Here is a 15,095-nt window from a genome sequence, read left to right as displayed (position 1 = left end):
GGTCCTCCTCTGGCAACCTCAAAACACTTCAAAGACTTCAAAACAACCTGGCACGCGTCGTCATTGGCGGCACTCATCCCCGTCTCGACTCACTTGGCCTCTCTCCGTGCCCTCCACTGGCTACCCATTGCCAGCAGGGTCACGTACAAGATCGCCTGCCTCTGCCACCGCGCCTTCACATCTGCCTGCCCCCCGTACCTCTCTTCACTATTGACGACTTGCAGCACAGCACACGGCAGATGCCTTCGCAGTGAGAGACTCACGACCTCCTCTTGATACCAAGATGCAGAACGGCCACGTCTATGCGCCGCTTCTCGGTGGCTGCCCCAACAGTCTGGAACGCCATCAACCCCTCTGCACATTCGCAGCATCGCCTCAATCGTCTCCTTCAAGAGACACTTAAAAACTCACCTCTACAACCTGACTTTCGAGTGACTCTCAGCTAGACTCCGCACCTCTGAGTTGCGGCCGTTCTGTCCGCAAATTTGCACGCGTTACAAATTGCATTATTATTAATTATTAACAATGGAATGAGCGCCCTCCAAAAGTAGCATGCCTAAACCCAGGATACCACAAGGAGGCTCTGTGTCTCGCATATGAAACTTCTGGAATAAATATATCTCTCAAAAGTTCAGAGAGGTAAGCAGCAGCCATGCCATCCAAGGCCTTGTATATTAGTCAGAGGATTTTAAATCGAATCTGCAAGCAGACCGGCAACCAATGTAGATAACTCAGTGCCAGTGAGGACTATGGCGGCTTCATTCTTTAATAGTTGGAGGGGACTAATTCGTTTGTGTGGTAGGCCAGCGTACAATGAGTTTAAATAATCAAGCCTAGAAGCTATGAATGCATGACTCAGAGTTTCTGCTTCTTTTTTACTTAAGAAGGGGCACACACGGTGGGCACAGATTTATGCTCAAGTCCTAGATGACAATATAAGGCGACATCCCAAACTCTTTACAGACGATGATGGAATTCATTATTTTACGACGTAATGAGTTAAGGTCAAATGTGTCGAGGTTTGCAACCATTACCATCATCCACTGTCCATTCAATGCCACAATCCATCCCACTGTGCACACAAACTTATCTATTTGCCCCATCTTCATTGGTGGTCATCCTCTTGGGTGTGTTTTCTGCTTTTACTGCAGAATTACCCACGACATTGACCCCTACTGTCGAGTGTGTTGTATAATATTGTTTAAAGCATGTCATAGCCCGAGTGCCCCAATGATTAAATGACCAGTGGGGTGGCACTTATCTCTGCCTTTGGTGGCCCTGAGACAGTGGTGTCAATTCCACATTCCCACGGGAACAGCCACTCTCTCCAAAAGACAAACCACCGTCAACTTCTCAGAAAGTGGCACTCATTTTATTCACACAATTATTTTGTAGAGTGGGACTTTTAAGGTATGTTTTTTTTTTAAATATTGTATAGTACAGCAATAACTGATCATTCATGAATGTATTTATTCATTATTTGCCCAGAAAAAAATAAACAACTCATTTGAGTTGTAAGGCTCATTGTCAAGATTGTGTGCTTGGCATGTTTTGGCCAATTCCTTCTTTAGGTATTTTGGCCAATAAGAGGAAACCAGGCTGGTTGTAAGTAAAACTACGTCCATTGAAGGGAATATCAGGCAAACTCAAGACTCGTTTAACAGGCCACGCACTATTGATGGGACTCAAAAATGTGGAACCGCTCCGGATGTATTGCAATTAAACTGCTGAAACATATGGGTCTAGAAGGGAAGGCGCATAGGTTAATAGAACAACAATGTTGTTTTATTAAAATTTCTGTGGTAATGCAAACCTTTGTATTTAAAAAAAACAAAAACAAATATGTACCGTTGCAAGTCACTGCCTCTCAGAATGAGTTCTAAATATAACAACATTTTATTAATTCATTACCATCTGCTACAAATGTGCTCTCAAATAACTGTGGATAAAGTGTTTGGCAAACAAATGTCTTGCGATGTGATTCCAATTCGACTTTCTTGTTGTTGTTGTTTTATATCTCTCCACAAAAGAAGCTTCTCTTCAACTGACATTTTTTTTTATCAACCAGATAATAAAAGTTGTCCTTTAAATATCCTTTTCAGATGTCATGTGGTGCTACTCTGAGATTAGAGATTTAGAACATAAAATAAGCTTTTACTGAGCAGCAATATTAAAGATTCTTCAGATTTCCCAAAGGATATATGTTTATACAATTTCAATGAAACATCGAGGCTAGGAATAACCGCCATGCAATTGTGACTGACGTCCAAGTGCAGAAGGTCACAAATTTCACGGCAAATGCAGCCAAACTTATATACGAGTGTGCAATTATCCATAAGTGACGTTAAAACATAATGCAATATCATTCTTTAAGGGACTGTCTTAAACAACCACTGCACTCTATATAACTTTGTTATTAAATGTAATATAGACAGAGGAGTTAACATCTGAAATTAGCCTTGCACTGCGATCTGTAATTTACTAACTCTTTTTTGCTGCTCGCTTTACAGCGTTTTTGCATCTTTTGAAGATGCCCTCGCCGCATGCAGTGGCAGAATGAGAGCAGCAAAGAAACGGCTGAGACGAGTGGCAGTTCACAAACGGCGGCCCTCGGTGAAGGAGATGGGCCCCCACAACACGCGAGCGAGATAACATCTTAAATAGAATCGAGGCATTTTATGTGGATACAAAAAACAAAATATGTTTTCCCAGTCATCAAACCATTTCTTAGGCGAGGGGGGGGGGGGGGAAGTTTCAGATATCGTACTCGACCATCTGCCGCAAATGTGCTCTGAAATAGCTCAGGAAGTTCCAGATCTCATAGTGGGAAAAAATAAGTGATTTCTGCTTTCACAGTAGGGACAACGACACAATCCCTGGACTAGAAGGTCTAAACTGTAAACATCATCAAAGAAGCAAGCCCGATCGCTGGCAACGCAACTGTTCAAAATAGTTTTACACAGAAAATAAATACCTCAAAAACTATGGTGACACATCAATGATTATTCTCGTCAACAAAGCACACATTTGTAATGACTTTAACTTCACAGCCATTAGCCTATTACTGACCCACAAAAAGGGACTCGAACAGAACGGAATTTCCGACCGTCGGATTACGAGACAGCACTTTAATCACAGTGCCACCGCCTGGCAGAAAGAGCCTCTGATCCGTCTACTTGCCTGCATCGCACAGAAAATGGGGACATACAACATGATAATATACTCACTGCAACAGTCAAGCCACTCGTACACACCCTGTTTAACGTGTCATATACTTGACAGTACAGCATTACCTACCAATCTTGAGCCGTAAACAACTGCAGTTTATTTATTGATCCCCTAGTGGACTTTGACTCTACTGGTGTTTGCACATCCAAGGGTTTTAATGTGGGAAATAGTTCATTACAACCGATTCGCTGCATGTTTGGGTCTCCAGCATATACACCCACGTTTACAACATGTACTCACTAACCTTGATTTGAAGCAGGAATCCAAACTCTTTGGTTCTTTCGGTAAAGTCACGTCGGTAGAAAGATAAAAGAAAACAGACAAATAATATTTATATAAAAAAATTGTTTTATTTTATTTTTCTACCTACGTGACTTTACCGAAAGAACCAACGAGTTTGTACTCACTAGTGAGATACCTGTGATTGTTTCCCTGTAAAGGGTGGGACGACGGCGCATTGGTAAGCGCAATGCACCACGCACCCCGTCATCCGAGTTCAATTCCCGGCCATGGCCAACATCAGTGGCGTCTGATATCCGAACCAGTACTGGGTTCCTTTCCCCCCCATGATTGAGATGGCACGAGGAGACATACAACCAGCAGTGGATTTTAAAAGTGCTGTATGTTATAATGCTTTTAAAATATTACCTTCAAAGTGTTATGGCAGCTGTAATGGCCGTGAAGTGTATTTCAGGCCAGCGGAGGAGAGAGGCCGTTGAGTAATTGGTGCACTGTTCTATGACCCCGCTGCTAATGTGCGTTATCTCTCGGCAAGAGATATTTGAACGTAGCCGAAGCCCCACTCCACGTTCACTGAGGACAGGACTCTCGCACCTTGTGCACGTATGTCATCATTGGCGACGGGCAGACAAAGGTGCGCAGGACATGCGTGGTGATGGATACACTGACAACGAATGGGTCATTGTGGGTGCTCGCTAATGTCACCGTGTTTGTTTGAAAATGAGCTCTCACGTGGTTAAATAGATCCCTCGAAGCTTGACATGTTAACGAACACACCATGAGCTTCATGTTATGCAAATGAATTGCAATGTGCTCACTTGCTTACTCGTGAGTATATCGTCAATGTATAAATAATATAGCACTCTTTGTCAATCCACTGTTGGGATCATTGGGGTTGCTTGACCTTACTTCACCACACTGACAGGGTGGGTGGGTGGGGGGGGGGGTCCAATGGACCAGTTCATATATCATACTCCCACACTCATATCAGCCACGCCTGGGAATCGAACTCACGTACGCTAATCACTGTGCCACTGCTCCTCCTACAACTATTTCATGATTTTTTTTATTATTCGTCCTATTACCCGTGACTGCTACCATCCGCCACAAGCTGTCAGGTCTGCGAAAACTCCTATTATCCCCGGCCCTATTTCTTCCTATTATCAGCGACTATCCACTATTTTGCACAATACATGCCGCTTCATAATTTTCTCGATTTTTTGCGGATAAGAGGAGTCACGCGGTATTCTCATCCTCTTATCCGTGGGTTTATCTGTGATTTTACTCCTTTTAGCCGGAAGGTAAAGATTTGTAGATGACCCCACAGATAATAGGATCAGAAATATTGGTGTCCCCCGTGTCACACCTGATAACAGGAGTTCTGCATTAATTTTGTGCAGTGTTTGAAAGCTACGTATTATTCAACCATCCATGATGCACCACATATGCCTAAAAAACTGCGTTTAAACTCTCTCCCTTGTACAAATAAAAACAAATACATACACCCACAACCTACCATTACCACATGTCAATGCATATGCACCACACCAATACAAACACATTTAACATGTAACATGTAATATTGGTACACACAAACAGATGTGCACACACACACTACATGCCAATAAGTACACATTGTAGACTGTTTGCAAATATGCCATTAGCATGCTTTGGTTAACCAAACTCATTGTCTAAATGAATGCCAAAAAACGCCACACGTACATTTATGCAAATTTTACGAACGCTACTACGAATGATACAACAGAACGATACTACAGTATATATGCATATTGAACTTCTTTCGCACCGTACTTGGCCAACTGTGATAATCGGAGGTGCGGGAAATTATACGACAGAATGATACTGCAGAATGATGCTTCGGAATTAAGTGGTCAGCACACCGGACCTATTCACTTCCAACAACCCCCTGCGACAGTTTCGATTAAGTGAGGATGGCATCGACTACTTCCCACGCCAACTCAAATCCTGATTGAGAAATCAACTGTGGGGTCTGGACGCGAGCCAGCGTAGCTGATTGCGAGAGATGATGATGCTGCTGCTGCTGCTGCAAACATCTGCCACCACCGTTTCTTGTTTGATTTTCTCATGCAAAGCCCAAACTCGGATTTGTACAAATGTCCAGACGGCAACACGTGTAATGCCCAACGGTTGAGTTGTGAAAACCGACTGTGCACAGTTTTTGTTGGTTTGTTATCTACGCCTTTCAAAAAAATAATCCATCGCCTTAGCACTTTGTAAATGTCAACAGCTATCTTTGCAGGAAGTCAAACTGTTATTGCATTCGCTCCTCTGCCTGTCCATTGTGTGTGCATGCACACGACACATGATATCGGAGGGATATACACCACGTGTGCCCACGTTCTGACCGAAAGTGTGCATGTGCACGCACAAATCAGCACAATTAACACGTGCACAGATCGCCCCTTTTCGGCACGAGGGGAAGTCATTGTGTTCCGCTGTGGTCAATAATCAATGCTGCTTATTCGCTCTCCTCATTGGTATGTTTAAATTGTGCTGTATATAGGAACACCAATAAATATATAATTAAATTATTCCTTTTGCACAGGGGGTCGTCCATAAATGACGTCACGCGATTTTGGACGATTTTTGACCTCCCCCCCCCCCCACCGGTCACACGGCGTCACAAAAAGTCAGACCCCCCCCCTCCCTCAAATATCGCACCAGGTACTCATTTGAGGCTCAGTCGACCTAGGGGAGGCCCAGCACTGGTTCAGATATTCACAATCGACGTTGGACCCGAGTAGGAATCGAACTCGGGCGGCCGATTTGAGCGCGCAGTGCGCGAGCCGCTCACTACACATGTGCACGCGGATGAAAACAACTTCAATGCCTTGGAGGGGCAATGAGGATGGGATCTAAAGTACATCCCTCGGTATTCAGGGCTCTCTACATTATTCAGGAGTCCCCACACACTGTCACAGCATCTCACGGGGCAGAGTGCTTCAAAGGGGGCGTTAAGACCAATGGGATCTATCGAGTCAAACTGGGGACTTTAGAGCTCTCGTAGGAATCTTTGTGGGAGCACACCATTGCGTGCCAGCGCCATAAGTTCCTTGGCAAAGTCAAAGGCCATGACGGATATCTTAGGCGGGGGTCGGGGGGGGGGGGTGATAGGGAGCGGTGGCATTCTTTAAATAGGGTGCTCATCACAAAGTAGTAATTCATATTCTTTGGGTCTTTCGGTAAAGCCACGTAGATCGAAAAATATATTTTTTAAAAATCACGACGTTTCGATCGCAACACAAGCAATCGTCATCAGGTGAAAAAATATAGCGGGATGACGATTGCTTGTGTTGCGATCGAAACGTCGTGATTTAAACAAAAAATATTTTTCTATCTACGTGGCTTTACCGAAAGACCCAAATAATATGAATTCCTGCAGGTCACGTAAGCTTTAAGTCAAGATTAAAGTAGTATTTGTTTTATTGACTCAGAACGAATGATGGCCGAGTTCATCTTCGTGCTGGGTTTGAACTTGCATAGTTTCTGTTTGCGAGCTGGACAGGCGGCGGGGGGGGGGGGCTTCAAAGGCAACCCCTTTGAACGTGAGGTGTCTCTGCACCACCGAGCACTCGTGCGTGCCAGAGTGTGCGCTGTCAGGCATGCACTCTCGGGGTGGATCACTCAGCAACGGTGTGGTTAGCGTGCTGCACCACGCAGCCCGGTGACTTGAGTTTAATTGCCAATCAACAATATAACATTGGTGGCAGTTAATCTGCACTGGTCCTTTTCCTCCACCTAGGTTGGCTCAGCCTGTAATGAACATCTGGATGTGGTGTGCAAACATCAGCGCCGGGGAGTCCAAGGAGGTTGGGTGTGGTGGGCTGGTCGCCACCACCACTTTGTGTGCTGTGCTGGCTTTAATGGGTGCTCGCTGACAGCACGTACAGCAGCAAACTCTATGTCGGCTATAAGAGGAACATTTGTCTTTGTCTCTGTTGTGAGGCAGCTGCCATGCACACACGCAGTCAAATACAAGTTGGACTGGCAGGCAGAGGTCATGAATAGCAGCTAAATGGCTGAACAACAAAAAAAGCGAGATACTGCGTTGGCAGCAAAATTAACGCACGAAATAAAATAGCACACCACTGTTTTAATGAACGTAACTGAATATACTTAGATAAATTGCTGTTATTTTTACCCTATTACCCACGACTATTAATATGCACATTCCCAAACAAGTCAAAAGTCATGTTATTTGGTTGTTGATTCTTCCTTTTATCTGCGTTTTTTTTTTATGGGGTAAGAGGAATGACCCAAAGTGCTGGCAAATTCATTTTACAGTATCTGCATTTATATGTGAATAACGGTGCAGATGTCAGAAGTTATTTCTAAATAGGTGCGGATAAGAGGATACACATATAGCTCCCCCAAGTCAATGTAGACTGATGTTTTGGGAATTAACATTCTTCAGAGTAAACTATAAAACAAAAACTTTTTTTTTTACCAGGGAAAGCCCAATGAGTTATGTAGCTCTGTCTCAGAAGCGACCTGGCCACAAATAAAAGCTCAACGAAGTGGCTTATCATGCGGGAATGTATAGTGGCCAAATACTCCAAACACATGTTTCTACATATGGAGGGAAAAACCGGAGGACTCAGAAAAATCCACACGACCACGGGGAGAGAGAACATGCAAACCTCCAAATATACAGGCGTCAGGGTCAGGATCGAACCAACAACCCCCTGTATACCAGGCAAGGTAGTTAACATCTCTCCACCGTGGCACCCTAAATAGAAAGAGGCAGGAAAGAGGGCTACCTGATTGACTGACTTAAAGCCATAGATCATATTACACTGTGTTGTCTGCAAAACACTGAATACTTTCTGGGTACCCTATGTACCGGTTAAATCTGCCATGTGCATGTGGAATGGACACCACTGACTCTGTAGGACCGATGCTAATGAGCGCCAGGGGAAGAAAAAAATCCATCTACTGTAATCAACTTGACAATTAACTTTGAGTGATAGGTCAGCCGAGTTTCTGTTAAGGTTGGCTCAATGGACAACGCAGCAATATGTATTGGCCACATTCTCCTCTCCTGTGCACACACTGCACCCAAGGACTTGTTTATGAAGGCAACATCGACCTACGTGAGCTCCAGCATGGGTTCAGATGCGGTTAAACACTAATGTTGTGTTTGGACAGTAACTTGCGCACATCTCATATTCTTGGTTCATTCTCTTCTACGGTAGTCACGTAGAAGGGAATTAATAAAAAAAACAATAAAAAAACAATACAATATTTCCCTTCTTCGTGACTTTACCGAAAGAACCAAGAATATGAATCCCTGCAGTCACGAAAGCTTTAAATCGAAATGCGCACATCTCGTCAAACAGGTGTTGGGACATGCTCAGTGGGGAGATTTAATCATTCTTATGACAGGAATCAATCAATTTCAAAAAATTAAACTGTTGACGTTCCACAAGTTGATACACATTTTATCCAACTTAATAAGATGACGATTGTATCAAACTCTGACGAGCAATTGTACTCTTGACTTTCTCAATGTGAGCCAAGCGCTTTCTGCAGCTCCACACAGCCAAATGTATTCATATTCTCACAACGATTGCAAGATAAAAAAAAAAACGCACACATGCGCATTGCTCGAGTATATATGCAGTACAAATAAAGTTTTTTTTTAAATGTTTTGTTTTACAATAATACACTGATGAGAGACCAGCCATCATGATTTTAGCGGTACGGATTTTGACAGGGGTAGTTAATGTGAAGCCCTGGGAACTTTTCACCCCTTTTGAAAGGTGTGCTAAATACACATCGCCTCATTACTCACGAATATATTAAACACGAGTGACAGTATGTGGGTTGCAAAAACTTCTGAGGAGTTGCTCATTTATCATATCCTGTAATAGCATATTTAAACAAGGCCTGTAAGAATGGAAGAGACATACACATTCAGCGTTCTGTTTTGTTTGTATTACTGTTCAGCGAGTGCTGTTAGCCAATCACTATGACAACAGATGCAGCCAGCAACTAACAGCACTCGCTAGTCGACTCGTATAACACGGCGTGCCCGACTCCTGACTTCAGCAAGGTTCATGGAAGTTGGCGAAAGCAATGATGGGAGTTCCAAAGTCGTGTTGCGTCTGGCAACGTTACACGGTGCTTGAGACCAGCACGGATAAGAGGAAGGCGGGCCAGTCTAGTCGAGAAAAGTCCTTTATTTAGGTGGCGGTATCACGGCATGAAGTTCATGGGTACCATCATGCGATCGGAGCAATAAAAGAAGACTAAGCACAACCCGTCGCGCGAACTCTGGTCGTCCTCGCACCGGCTTTTAGTGGATCATCGAACGAAGACGGTCACCGCATCGCGCGCTTTCAGATGTGCTTCTGCGGCCGTCTGGAACGCTCTTCCTTCAGATATTAGGAAGCCAATGGAGCTATGTACTTTAAAATCATCTAGATTGAAAACTAATTTCCTTAGAACTGCTGTTTGTGTTTAGTTTGTTGTCCTTCCCCCGCACCTCTGATAAGCATGGTTTGCTACGTACGGTGTGAAATAATTTAAACATACATAAGAAAGAGAGTGACTGAATGATAGCGACAGAGAGAGAGAGTGAGTGGAGTGAATAAGTGAGTGCAGGGTCATCAATAATAAAACATTATTATTGAGGCCAGTATATTCACAATCGGGTGATTTCACAGCACCTTGCCTCACCACCTGTCTTCCCAGTACTGAAGTTCACACATTACACAACGTATACATCATTAAGGCTTATTTGGCCTCAGGGAGGTGCAGTTCAGATTAATATCACAGATCAGTGTGCTAATTATCATGGCACCACTTCATACACAGATAATTTTACTATGTATAGTACGTATGTTGAACCTCTTTCGCACCATACGTAGCCAACCGTGCTAATCGGTGGTGCGGATTGAGCATCGTAACATATGTATCACTGTCTTTTTTTTATTTCACATACTTAAATCACAAACAAACAACGAAACGATTGTAATGGATGCAAAAATGTCCTCACCATTGCCGCAATTCGTCCACGGAAAAGCGAAGCCGAGCCTCAGATCAGAGAAGGCATTCTGACGCGAACGCCGTGCGCCTTGTGAAGTGTTCTGCCTGCATTCAAAGTCACACCCCAAAAAATAAAAATATATATATACAGATTTGAGAAAATGTAGCATTCGAAAGAACACCTGCAGGGCTTCTTTGCTACCCAGCAGGGGGTCTAGTTTTTCCTGTTGCTGCAGCCTCTGCGCGTGTGCATGGGTGCGGAGGGGTTGATGGTGTGCATTGATTCACGCGCCGTCAGTCAGGTACTGGCCTGTCCCTTTCAACGAGCTGCCAAAACCACACGACATTTGTCACAGACAGGCACCGTGAAGTGGCCGCAGCGGGTAGATTGGTGCATCGCACTTAACCGCAGGCAAGGGATCAACTCTTCATAAATCACAAAACACTCTCGGTCGTGAATGCAGCATCCGCAAAACAAAAGTTTGGGGGGGGAGAAATGTACACACACACCTGCTACCTGATCTGTTGATCTATTCAGAAGAAATTAACTTGGGCACGATGTTTGAGGGAATGGCAGCAAGGAAATGTACAAAATGGGGTGAACAATGCCGAAATAGAAGACATGGTATTGAAGGACAGGAGCATGCAGGGGAGGTAGCATTCAGCTGTGTGAGACTGGAAGCAATGGTGCAAATGACAAGATTCTCAACTAGGAATAAGATCAATTATGCCGCTTACGCATACAAAATGTCTCATTATAATTGTGCGCCACATGCTGACTGCATTTATATAAAACATACCAGGACATATTCTTGGTTCTTTCGGTAAAGTCACGTAGAAGGGAAACAATAAAATAATAAAAATATAAAACAATACATTTCTCACGACGTTTCGACTGCAACACAAGCAATCATCATCAGGTGTGAAAACCACAGCAATACATTTTGAAAAAAGTGGCAGGTTTATTTAACGTTAGCACCACGGAGAGCGATTTGACAGTTTGTTCAGATGGACTAGTCCATCTATGTTCGGAAAAGAGGAGGGGGGAGACGAAAATAATGGATGCGGTCCGAAAGCCACCGTAAGCGTGAACAATCAATTAAGACCCGAAATGGTTTATCAAATCCTTCCAATGAGTGCTAAGCCAGAATCCATCTTCTCGGTTGAAATTGTCTCTGTGTTTGTATATGTGGAGAGCCTCATGAACGAATCTCTCATGGTAGCCAGATGGCTTGCAGAGTACCTTTTTCTTGGAGAAGTCAATGTCATGTGAGCCTACTGAATTATAACAGTGATCTGCCAAGGCCGAGGTGTTGGTCCTACCATGTTTTAGGTCTGCTTTGTGTTCACGAATGCGGTCCGAGACATGTCGTTTGGTTTCTCCAATGTAACTACTACCACAGAGGCAACTTAGTTTGTAGACGCCAGGGTACTGTATGTCCGGAATCACATCTTTTACAGACGGAACCAGATCACGGATTTTATGTAATGTATTGAATCGGACCTGGATCTTGTGTTTATTCAAGATTTTGGAGATCTTTTTTGTGATCCCCGCAATGTAGGGTAAAGTGATGGTTTTGAAATGCTCCTCAAGAGGGTCCTTCTTCGTGGTGCTAACGTTATATATTAAAAAAACACTTTTTTCAAATTTCCTTGCTATGGTTTTCATACCTGATGATGATTGCTTGTGTTGCAGTCGAAACGTCGTGAGAATTTTATTGTTTTATATTTTTATATATATTTTATTGTTTCCCTTCTACATGACTTTACCGAAAGAACCAAGAATATGAATCCTTACAGTCACGAAATCTTTAAATCAAAATACCAGTACATTTTAATATTTGTCCTGCTCTTGATTGGAATACAATTTTTAAAGTAAGGATACTATTTATTTCAGATTATACATTTCACAAACCATTTTTATAATAAAATAAAACTGATGTCAGAATAAAGCTCTTCTGAAAAGTGTTGAGTGTGGACATGTATTTACCATGAAGTGGAATGAGAATGGATGATGATAATTGATGATTGTTTTAGCCTGAAAGAGGATAAATGATTCATCAATTCGTAAATATTTTTGTTTTATAAATATCGTAAATAATACGTAACATACACGGCCATCCGGGTGACATTGTGCTTAGCAATGTGGAATTTCCGCCACTGGCAGGAGGCCACCATTGAGAGATGAGTACAAAGTCAATATTCATTTGTGAACTGAGACATTCTGACTTCAAGAAAGTGTGTCTTGGCACAAAAGTGCACCCAGCCTGGTACAACAACCGCAGTGACATAACCACCAGTCAGATGAAAATTGTGGCTTGTTGTTGCTGTGTGTGTGTGAATGCACGTGTGTGTGTGTGAATGCACGTGTATGTGTGAATGCACGTGTGTGTGTGAATGCACGTGTGTGTGTGTGAATACACGTGTGTGTGTTTATTTGGAGCGATAGTGCATCAGTTAGCACGCCGTGGTCCAAACCCGGCGACTCGAGAACGGTTCCCTCTCACGGTCCTGGGCCTCCCCTAGGTCAACTCAGCCTAAAATGAGTACCTTGTGCAATGTGTAAACATCACCACTCGGGAGACAAAGGTGGCCGGGCGTGGTGCTGGCCACCCACCCCCACCCTTTCGTGTGCCGTGACGGCCTTCAGAGGTGCTCACTAACAGCACTTGCCCCAAAAAGTATGCTAAGGCTATACGGGGAATCTTTTGTCTTTGTATTGAGTATGTGTGTTTATCATGCTATATTTGCGACCATAAATAACACCGAACTAATTTAAATTATTTTCACTCCAGGCATTCACATCACGTGCAACCCAATTATCCTGGTGACGCACTCACGTCTGTACGTTCCGTCTTACGCGCACCTGCACGCCTCGCACGGTCCCGCCCCGAGCAAGCTTTGCACAATCCCCCACCCCCTCTCCCGGCTTGACAGAACAGGACCGACGTGCGACAGACAGCCCAGCGCTCCGCGAGCGGCAGCCGCTTTAAACAAATACTAAACGTAGTTATTTGGTGATGCTGCTACTCTGGCAGCGGTGCAGAAGCGTGGTTAAAAGAACCAAACTGAACACGCTCGTCTTCATATGAAATATACTGTATATAATGTATATATAATCGATTTAAAGAAGGACCATTGCCCGAAACGTTGCCTGTTATATATTTTATTTCAAGGTCACAGTATTGAGTGTTTTTACATTTAAAATAAGATATTCACATTGCTGAGAAATTCTGAATGTATTTTATATATTATGTGGCCAGTATACAACAGAGGAAAGCAAAAAAATAGTACCACTTCATGAGAAGCCTTCAGTGATGTTTCAACAAATAAGCTAGCTCCCACCATAGGAATGTGGCCATTCCTTTTCATCTACAAATTGTATTGCAACTGTGCTATTGGTACCTTGCTACGAAATGAAATGTCCATTCAGAGCTCTCACAGAGCAATCCATAAACCTGTGTCAGTGAACAACGGCGTAGATATCACAGAGCTACAGTCAAACTCCATTTATCTGGGGTTTATGGGAGGACAAGTACCCCGGTCCCAAATATCCCAAACGGGGATTCACTCAGTTATCCAGAGGGCTTGACCACAGATAACACCAGATAATTGTATAACTCTATTTAACCGTGGTCTGGCCCATGGATATATTTGGGTGGTCATGCTCCCTGGATATGTATAAGAGAGGACTGGGTTTTGTTGATCCTAGATAAAAAAAATCATGAATAATCGGGGTCACGTATGAACGGAGTTTGGCTGTACTTCTCAGATCCCTTGAAATTACTACGCATCCACACGCCCCGCTGTAGAGATGTGAATCGTATAAAGTTAACCGAACATGTTTACGTTGTTATTTTGGAAATCTAGATTTTTACAAAATTAACTGAAAATCCCAATTTAACAAAAAACACATGTTTTCCTGTTCATTGTATCGGTGACAACATTTGAGACCATCCCATTTCTACACTTGAAAAGCCGGTTTAACGATGGGTAGCTGCCCAAATTTGGACCCAGGATCAAATTCATAATCAATGCAAGCTAATTTCTTACACCTTGACTATTTAACTAACTATTTAGTAACTTTTTTATTTTACCAGTTAAAGCCCACTGAGCTATATAGATATTTTTCAGAAGCGACCTGGCCACAAATGATAGCTCAATTAAGTGGCTTATCACGTGGAAATATATTGCAGCCAAATACTATATACCCATGTTTCTAAATTTGGTAGGAAAAAAAACGGAGGACCTGGAGAAAAATTCACACAACCACGGAGAGAAACATGCAAACTCCAAATGTGTAAGTGTAAGGGTTGGGATCAAATTCATGAATCCACGACCTCCTGTATACCAGGTGAGGTAGTAAACATCTCGCCACCACGGCGAGATGTGGCACCTTGAGTCAGCCAGCCTCCTACAGGAACGTGGAATTTCCACGCATGACTCAGGGCTACTAGTGGTGATGAGCACTATCCAAACAATGCTCTTGTATAACTTGACCTTTTGCGAGATCAAATCCCAGTCGGTGTCAGTTGAACCCATCATCTATCTGTGGTTTTACAATCAAGTGCCACTTTGAAGAAAGTCAAGAGCGG

At 43.3% G+C, this 15,095-nt stretch overlaps 1 protein-coding gene across 11 annotated transcripts in view; it reads right to left on the bottom strand.

Annotated features, from left to right (window-relative positions):
* NRCAM (neuronal cell adhesion molecule) overlaps positions 1 to 15,095 on the bottom strand; it is a 261,902-nt gene that overhangs the window by 192,699 nt on the left and 54,108 nt on the right. For 10 of the 11 annotated variants that reach the window (XM_032954071.2, XM_032954080.2, XM_032954076.2 and 7 more), the window contains exon 2: positions 10,511 to 10,605. The exons of the other annotated variant lie outside the window; for it this stretch is intronic. The gene's annotated coding sequence lies outside the window, so the exon portion shown is untranslated. The remainder of the gene's footprint in view (positions 1 to 10,510; positions 10,606 to 15,095) is intronic. 11 annotated transcript variants of the gene reach the window in all.

Source organism: Petromyzon marinus, chromosome 14 (genome assembly GCF_048934315.1).
Source record: "Petromyzon marinus isolate PM22_M1 ecotype Great Lakes invasive population chromosome 14, UKy_Petmar_22M1.pri1.0, whole genome shotgun sequence".
NCBI lineage: Eukaryota > Metazoa > Chordata > Hyperoartia > Petromyzontiformes > Petromyzontidae > Petromyzon > Petromyzon marinus.
Note: the sequence above shows the minus strand (reverse complement) of the source record. Positions and strands in the feature narration are given on the sequence as shown.